The sequence below is a fragment of the Bos mutus genome, chromosome 20 (assembly GCF_027580195.1).
Source record: "Bos mutus isolate GX-2022 chromosome 20, NWIPB_WYAK_1.1, whole genome shotgun sequence".
Classification (NCBI taxonomy): domain Eukaryota; kingdom Metazoa; phylum Chordata; class Mammalia; order Artiodactyla; family Bovidae; genus Bos; species Bos mutus.
In genome coordinates, this window is record NC_091636.1 from 70,023,258 (window position 1) to 70,031,158 (window position 7,901).

At 50.4% G+C, this 7,901-nt stretch overlaps 1 non-coding gene across 1 annotated transcript; it reads right to left on the reverse strand.

The window, feature by feature from the left end:
- Positions 1–3,949: 3,949 nt before the first annotated feature.
- On the reverse strand, positions 3,950–4,056 carry LOC138984263 (U6 spliceosomal RNA). Its single transcript, XR_011461524.1, has one exon. It is a non-coding gene; the product is annotated as a U6 spliceosomal RNA (small nuclear RNA).
- Positions 4,057–7,901: the final 3,845 nt, after the last annotated feature.

Below are 7,901 nucleotides of genomic sequence, written 5' to 3' on the forward strand. Positions count from 1 at the left end.
TATATGTCATATGATATATGATATGTATGATATACATGATATGTATACATGATCCATATATATGATATATATGATATGTATCATATATGACTCGATGCTTCCCAGCGCACTCTGCAGGACTTCCGTTTCCTTCTCTACTCCGCTGGCCTGTGGGTTGTTCCTGAGCCCAGGAATAAGCCAGCAGCTCACAGGGCCGCAGCTCAGGCTGGCAGGACTTTAGGCACCAGGGAGATGGGCTCAGAATTCAAACCCTGGAGTGTACATCCCTCCTGATGAAGCAGGCAGGTCTGTGAGAAGGGAATTCAATGGGAACCTCAGAATCCACGTTCCTTTTTAGACTTTGTTTGCATGGGAGCCTCCATTCACCCACCTGCGGGTCTCCAAGCCACCGGGAGAGCGGTGAGCCTGGTCACCTGGGGCCCGATGAGGCAGGAGCACCTCACGCCGGCTACAATGGCCGTGAGTTGCATCTGTAGGTAAGCACAGGTGTCCGGAGCATCGGCCAGGTCTGGGGCAGGTGTGCCTCCCGGGGTAGGGGAGTCCGGACTGTCCCTGTCAGCAGAGGTCGGCCCGGAGGTGACCCGACTGTAAAAGCTAGTGGAGACCCTTCCAGAATTCTAGATGTGAATTTCCATTCCTCATGTCTTCAAAACATCTAAGGTGTGTTGACAAGATATGGGGGGCTTGAGGCATGAAGCAAAGAGACTCCTTGCAGTGGGAGTGCTGGGATGGAAGACAAACGGGATGTCCCCCAGGACGGCTCCAGGCTGTGTCCGCAGGCCCGCGGAGCCCACACAGGGCAGAGAGACAGGAGACGGAGTCCCAGATCAGGGATTCCCAGCAAAGCCAGAGCCGCTGGAGGAAAGCAGCTCCCTGGGAGGCAGGAGCCGGGCCGCCAGCGCTCACACAGGAGCGGCGACCAGGTCCTGCTTCCAGGCCCAGGCTGGTGTGGAAGGCAGGAGCCGGGCCGCCAGCGCTCACACAGGAGCAGTGACCAGGTCCTGCAGGAGCCGGGGCTGCCAGCGCTCACAGAGGAGCGGTGACCAGGTCCTGCTTCCAGGCCCAGGATGGTGGGGCTACAGTCACCCTTTGTCAGCACGCTGGCACGCAGGTGACCTTCTTCCCCCCGTGTCCTCATGTGGTTGTCCCTCTGTGTGTGTCTGTGTCCTGATCTCTTCTTGTAAGGACACCAGTCACACTGGATCAGGGCCCACCCTCCATGAGCCAGTTTTAACCAAATCACTTCCCCAAAAGCCCCTATCTCCAAATTCCATCACTTTCTAAGGTACTGGATGTAGGAACTGGGGGGCAGCTCGGCCCAGAGCAGCAGGGACAGCGGCAAAGTGAAGTGGTTGAGTCACTAAGTTATGTCCGACTCTTGAGACCCCATGGACTTTAACCTCCAGGCTCCTCTGTCCATGAGATTCTCCAGGCAAGGATACTGGAGTGGGTTGCCATTTCCTTCTCCAGGGGATCTTCCCAACCCAGGAATCGAACCTGGGTCTTCTGCTCTGCAGGCAGATTCTTTACCAACTGAACTATAAGGGAAGCCCTAAAGTGAAGTGAGACACGTTTAATTTTATTATCCCATTAATAGCAGAATGTGACAGAGATTCTAAGTTATTCCTCCAGGTAAAGGACCTAAATAAGAAAAAGAGACAATTTTTTGCATCACCAAACTCTCATTACATTTTCTTTGATGTTTTATTGCTAAATTCTTTTTTGCACGGTGGTATTCTGATTTAAGAAGACTGAACAGTGTAGAGTGCAACTGAGACTATCTCCAAGCTGCTATAAATATGTTGGCTAATATTTCTCTTTCCAAATTATTTTGGTGGTAATTGATGTGTGCATTTTATGGCTCACTGCATCCTCAGCCAGATGAAGTTCCCAAGGAAAGGCGATGCTGAAATGTTTGCAGTGGTGAAGCCTTCAGCCTTGGTAAACTGTTAGGCTCGTTTCAAACTTTCCAGAAGTGCACGTGTACTTCAGGTCTTTCCTTCTGATTCAGTGGCTCAGTAGCCTGTAAAAGTATGCAAATCAGTTACGAGCCAAATAATTTGGTGAGAGTTATTAACTCATAAAATATCTTTTCCCCTGGAATCTACCGACTATTTGGAATAACTCATCACACGGGAGCAAAATAAATGCTTAGTGTTGCAAAAAGAGATAAAAGTCATTGAGCCGTGTGCATAAAAATCTATTGCAAAGCGTCCACAGTCTTGGAGATAAAGTAGATGGCATTTGGATGCTGGGAGGGCGTGATGACTCTCTACACCTGCCTGGGTTCTCCGCTGCCTGCCACCCATTCTTCAGAAGGTTAGTTGAAGAGTCGGATTAACTCGTCTCTTGGAACTCACAGCCAGAAAGCTTGCAAACAAGACTGTGCATTCTACCCTTGAAGGGTTACCTCATGTGGGGGAAAGTAATTTTGAACAATCTGGACAACACTGGGCCTCACTTTCTCCTGAAATGTCCTGGGGAAGGTGTAGCCAGGATTTGGGGACAGCTGACTGCACAGACCGGGGCTGGGGAGGGGGCTGGCCTTTCTCTCAAGGTCGATAGGCTGGTGGCCAGGCTGGCCTGGGGTCCTGCCCGGCTCCGCACTGGCAGAGACCTGCCAGTGGGATGTGCACCAAGAAACTGGCTTCACTTCTCTCAGGGGAGGCAAAAAAGTGACATTGGGGGTATTTGGGGGAATTTCGATTCAGCATGCAGTATATATTTCAACGCAGGACCTTTGTTATTTTCAGATACTCTGGTTATTCGGTGCCTTTTCACCTGGAGCATCATTTCTTTCCTTTTTTGTCTGTACTTTATTTGGCCACACTAGGTCTTTGTTGAGGATCTTCATTGGCACGTGCAGGATCTTTTAGCTGTGGCACGCGAACTCCAGTTCCCTGACCTGGGATCAAACCCCGGCCCCGCTGAACCACCAGGAAAGCCCCAAGCATCACTTCTTAAAGGGACAAAAGACTCTGAGGCTCAGGTCACCACCATGTATTCCACCCACTGGTTGCCTCCGGCATGGCTCTCCTGGAATCACACAGCAGTCTCCTGGGTCTCCATCCTGGTAGCATCTCTCTAATTCCTTCTCCAGATGACTGCAAGGGGGACTTCGGTCAGTCCTGTCTGCCAAGGTCTGGTGTTTGTACGATGACATTCATCCACCCTGGGGGCACAGTGTGGTGGATTTTGACACATGTTCGTGACCCTGTGACCACCACCACTGGGCCCCCAGGTCACCGTGTCCCCTTCTCCAGCCGGTCACTCCCCCGCCCTGGGCACCCCTGACCTGCTTCTGTCACTCCACTTGCTCCTTCTAGAATCGTGCGTGCAGCCCGCCGTCCTCGCGTGCCTGGATTCCTTCACACCCCCGAGTGTGGCTTCACCACGAGGCAGTGTTGCTGCTGGTTTACCCCGTGGGTGGCCAAGCTACAGACTGTTGTGCGGGTGTGGGCGCGTCACACTGTCTTCTCATTCGCCAGAGGAGGGACGTGTGGATTCTTCCCGTCTGTGGGCACTGAGAGCAAAGCTGCTGCTGGTGTCCAGGCTCCGTGTCCAGGCCCCGTGTGGTCACACTTGATTTCCCTTCGTCACATCTCAGGCCTGGGGCTTCTGACTCAACGTGGTGAGTGCGCCTGTGCAACTTCCTAAGAATCTGCCAGTCTGGTTTCCAGAGGGCCTGCCCCTGATGCATTCCCACCAGCAGGGGATCAAAGTTCTATCAATCCATGTTGTCACCAACATTTGGTGTTGATAGACTTTTTAGTTTTTGACCTTCAAAAAGTGATTTTAGTTTTCATTTCTCTGAAGACTAGTGAGGTTGTGCTTTTTTTTTTTTAAGCTTATTAACCATTTTAAGTCTTTTGTTTAATATTTCTTGTATTTTCTGACTTTGTTTTTTATTGGATTCTCTTAATATTGGGTTCTAAGAGTTATTTTTTTTTTTTTTATGGAATGCTTCACGAATTTGCATGTCATCCTTGCGCAGGGGCCATGCTAATCTTTTCTGTATCTTTCCAATTTTAGTACATGTGCTGCCGAAGTGAGCACTAAGAGTTCTCTCTTTTCCAGAGAGCAAGAGCTTTCAAAAATATGGTATACATTTTATAAATATTTTCTCCTAATCTGAAGTTTTTTACTTTTCATTTTTCCTAAAAATGTCTTTGGCAAAGCCAAGTTTTAAAATTTTAGTGACTTTGAAGGTCATAACATCTGCAGACATTTATTATTCATTCAACAACTACTTACAGAAAGCCACTGTGCTGAGGATGGTTATATATCCTGGAGACGAGACAGGAACCAAAAGTGGGTCAATCCCTGCCCCTGCCCCCGCCCCCACCCACCCTGGGCTCACACTCTTTACGGGAATATCCATGTGTAAACCCGTCATTTGAATAACTTCAGATGGTGATAATCGGGGTGAAAAAACGTATGTATTTCCATGACGTATAGTGATGTGCAGCGTAATGTTAATCTCAGGTTGCTGCATGGTGAATTGACATCGAGTGTGTTATGAAATGATCCCTCTGTAAGTCTACTGACCATCTGTCCCCCACAAAGTTATTAATGATATCATTGGCCGTATTTTACATCCCCTGGGCTTGTTGATTACATAACTGGAAGCTTAAATCCCCTTCAGGGTGATAGACATTTAAAAAGAAAAGCAGGGAATTAGAAAAGAGAGAGGTAGGGTGGGAGCCTGCGGAATCAGTGTTGACCAGGGCGACCCCCGTGGGCTCCCTGGGGAGGTGCTTCTTAGCTGAGCCTTGAATGTTGAAGAGAAAGCCCCAGGGGGCGGGGGGTGGTGAGGGGTCCTCGGCAGGAGGACCGGCAGGCGAAAGGCCTCCAGGTGAGAAGGGACGTGGGTGTCACGCAGCTCAGGGCCCGGGGTCCTTGGCGGCAGAAGACGAGGCTGGAGGGGCAGCCGCTCTGCAGTCCTATGCTTGGTTCCTTGTGTCCAGGGACATCTGGAAGACAGGGGTCTTCCAGGTAGATGGCTTCTCATTTTCTCATCTGTAAGTGAAGGCATCTTTCTTCTTTAGAAAGAAGAAATGTGTATGTATGTGCTTCCCCCACCCCTGTATTTCTGTCCCTACTTGGCTGAGCATTTTTGTCATGAATGCAGTTCAAATTTTGTCACATTTTTTCCTGTATCTGTTGATATGATTGTATGACTCCTTTAGATAAATACAGTTAAATACATTAATTTTCAGCATGGAGCCAATTTTGCCTTCCTGGGGTGTATCCCACTTGGTCATAGTACATTACCTTTTTTACAAATGACTGTATTTGATTCACTAGCTAGGAACTTTTCCCCTTTTTTATTGAGGTTTCTCTTAGTCTCAGGTGTGCAGCATACGATTCGGTATTTCTACAGAGCAAACTCCATTGTGCATGAGCGTGCTTAGTCGTGTCAGTCGTGTCTGACTCTGTGCGACCCTATGGACCGTGGCCCGCCAGGCTCCCCTGTCCATGGGTTTCTCCAGGCAAGAATACTGAAGTGGGCTGCCGTTTCCTTCCCCGTTAGAAGTTATTATAAGATCATGGTTACAAGTTCCTGTGCTGTACCATGAGGCCTTTCTGTTCATCTGCCCTGTTGCTTGTCTATTTTATAAGTAGTGGCTTGTATCTCATAGCCCACATCCCTGAATTGTCCCCCACCCATTTCTTCTGCCCTCTGATACCCAATAGTTTGTTTTCTGTGTCTGTTCGCCTGTTTCTGTTTTGCAGAAACATGAGCTTTTGTTTCTATTATTTTTTAGATCCCACCTATAAGTGGCATCAGACAGTGTTTGTCTTTCTCTTGATTATTTTTCTAAACATAATTTTCTCTAGGTCCATCTACAGGGTTGCTATTGGCGTCATTTCTTCTTTTTATGGCTGAGGAGTATTCCACTGCATACATGTACACATCTTCTTTATCCAGCTGTTTGTTGGTGGGCGCTTGGGTGGCTTCCGCGTCTCGGCTATTATCAATAGTGCTGCAGTGAGCACTGGGGCCCGCGTGCTTCTCCAGTTGGTGTTTTCACTTTTCCAACTTTGTGTGTGACCAGTGGTCCTGCATGATGCTGTTCCCTCCAGGTTTTGGTCCAGGGGCCTCTGTGGAACTGTGTGCCCTGCTGAAGAGCAGGGGCCTGACTGGTGGACCGAGGTCCCCTTGGGGTGTGCTTCCCTGGTTGCTTTGGAAAAGGCTCCCCGGAGGCTGGAGGAGGGCATGGTGCGTGGCGGGGGTCTGGGCAGGAGGAAGCGGAAGCTGAGGATGAAGACACCCGAGGACCTGGCGGTGCCTTGGGGGTGACGAAATGGCAGCCCACTCTAGTGTGCTTGCTGGGAGAGCTCCACGGACAGAGGAGCCTTGCAGGCTGCAGTCCATGGGGTCTCAACGTGTCGGATATGACTCAGCGACTGACACCTGGGGGTGGTGAAGGGAAAGAATTCAAGTTTCTCCTCGAGCAGCTAAGAGTGGGCGGTTCTTCCTGAAAAGAACACATCGGAAGCTGGTCAGAGAGGGAGAAGGAAGCTCGGCCCGAGGCTGTGCGGATATCCCAGGACGTCTGGAGGAGGGGGTCACAGGTCACAGGACTCAGAGGAGGTCTCGTGGCTGGAGGCAGACCCGGGAGTATTTAATACACACTGAAGTCCCCAGGGGAGACGGGCCGGGGGCGTGTGCCTGCCTGTGAAGGGGCCCCGCTCACCTGGACGGCTGCAGGGCTGGGGCGGGAGTGCACCGGAGGCCCAGCGTCTGCCTCCTGGGAGGGCCTCCCCTCGGAACCCCAGGCCCACCCTGTGCGCCCCCATTCCCCATCCCCGCCTCCCACCTCGGGTCCCAGCGTCCCCAGGCAGCACAGGCTTCTGGCACAGGCGATGCGTGCAGGACCACAGGCCTTCTTTCAGCTTCTGTATCAGCTTCTTGAGGGAAGTCTTGCCCTCTCCTCTGAGTTCCGTCATTTGGCAAGCTGGGACCCCTCCTTCTTAGGGTGACAGTTCCTGCATTTGTCTTGTCCTTTGAGCCTTACTTTGTTTCCTGTGAGAACGCTCTACCTTCTGGATGGCTCTGCGGGGTCTTCCGTCTGCATGTTTTTGTCTTTTTCTTCCGGGGGGGCAGAGGTAAGCCGCTGGTCTCTGAACAGTTCATGTATGTATTTATCCATCTGCTGTTCTCACAGGACCAGGACATGTGTGCACAGACCCCCTCGCACGTCACACACCGGGGCCGATTCTGTGCAGGGTCGTCTCCTGTCTTCTAACCTCCTCTGTGATTCCAGCAGATGCCCAACATCTGATTTTCTCTGGGCTGCTGGATGGGGGCTTTGCCTGTCCCTCAGCTGGGGCCACCTAGGTTGACAAAAGGGAGAGTTTTGTTTAAAATAATAGAGAAATGATAACAATTTCAACCAAGCAATTGTCTAGAATGCGCCGTCTCATGTATTTTTGGCACATCTGTCTCACTTGCCAGCAAGAGCAACCACTAAGCCTGGAAGAGCGATTGGTGCCACCCCTGGACTTATTTCCTTGGGCTCTAGAATCGCTGCAGGTGGTGACTGCAGCCTTGAAATTAAAAGACGCTTGCTCCTTGTAAGAAAAGCTATGACAAACCTAGACAGTATATTAAAAGCAGAGACATCACTTTGCTGACAAAGGCCCGTGTAGGCAAAGTTACGGTTTTTCCAGTAATCGTGTTTGGATGTGAGAGTTGGACCATAACGAAATCTGAGCGCTGAAGAACTGGTGCTTTTGAACTGTGGTGTTGGAGAAGACTCTTGAGAGTCCCTTGGACTGCAAGGAGATCTAACCAGTCCCTCTTAAAGGAAATCCTGAGGAATCCTAAAGGACGTCCTGAGTATTCATTGGAAGAACTGATGGTGAAGATAGAACTCCAATACTTTGTCCACCTG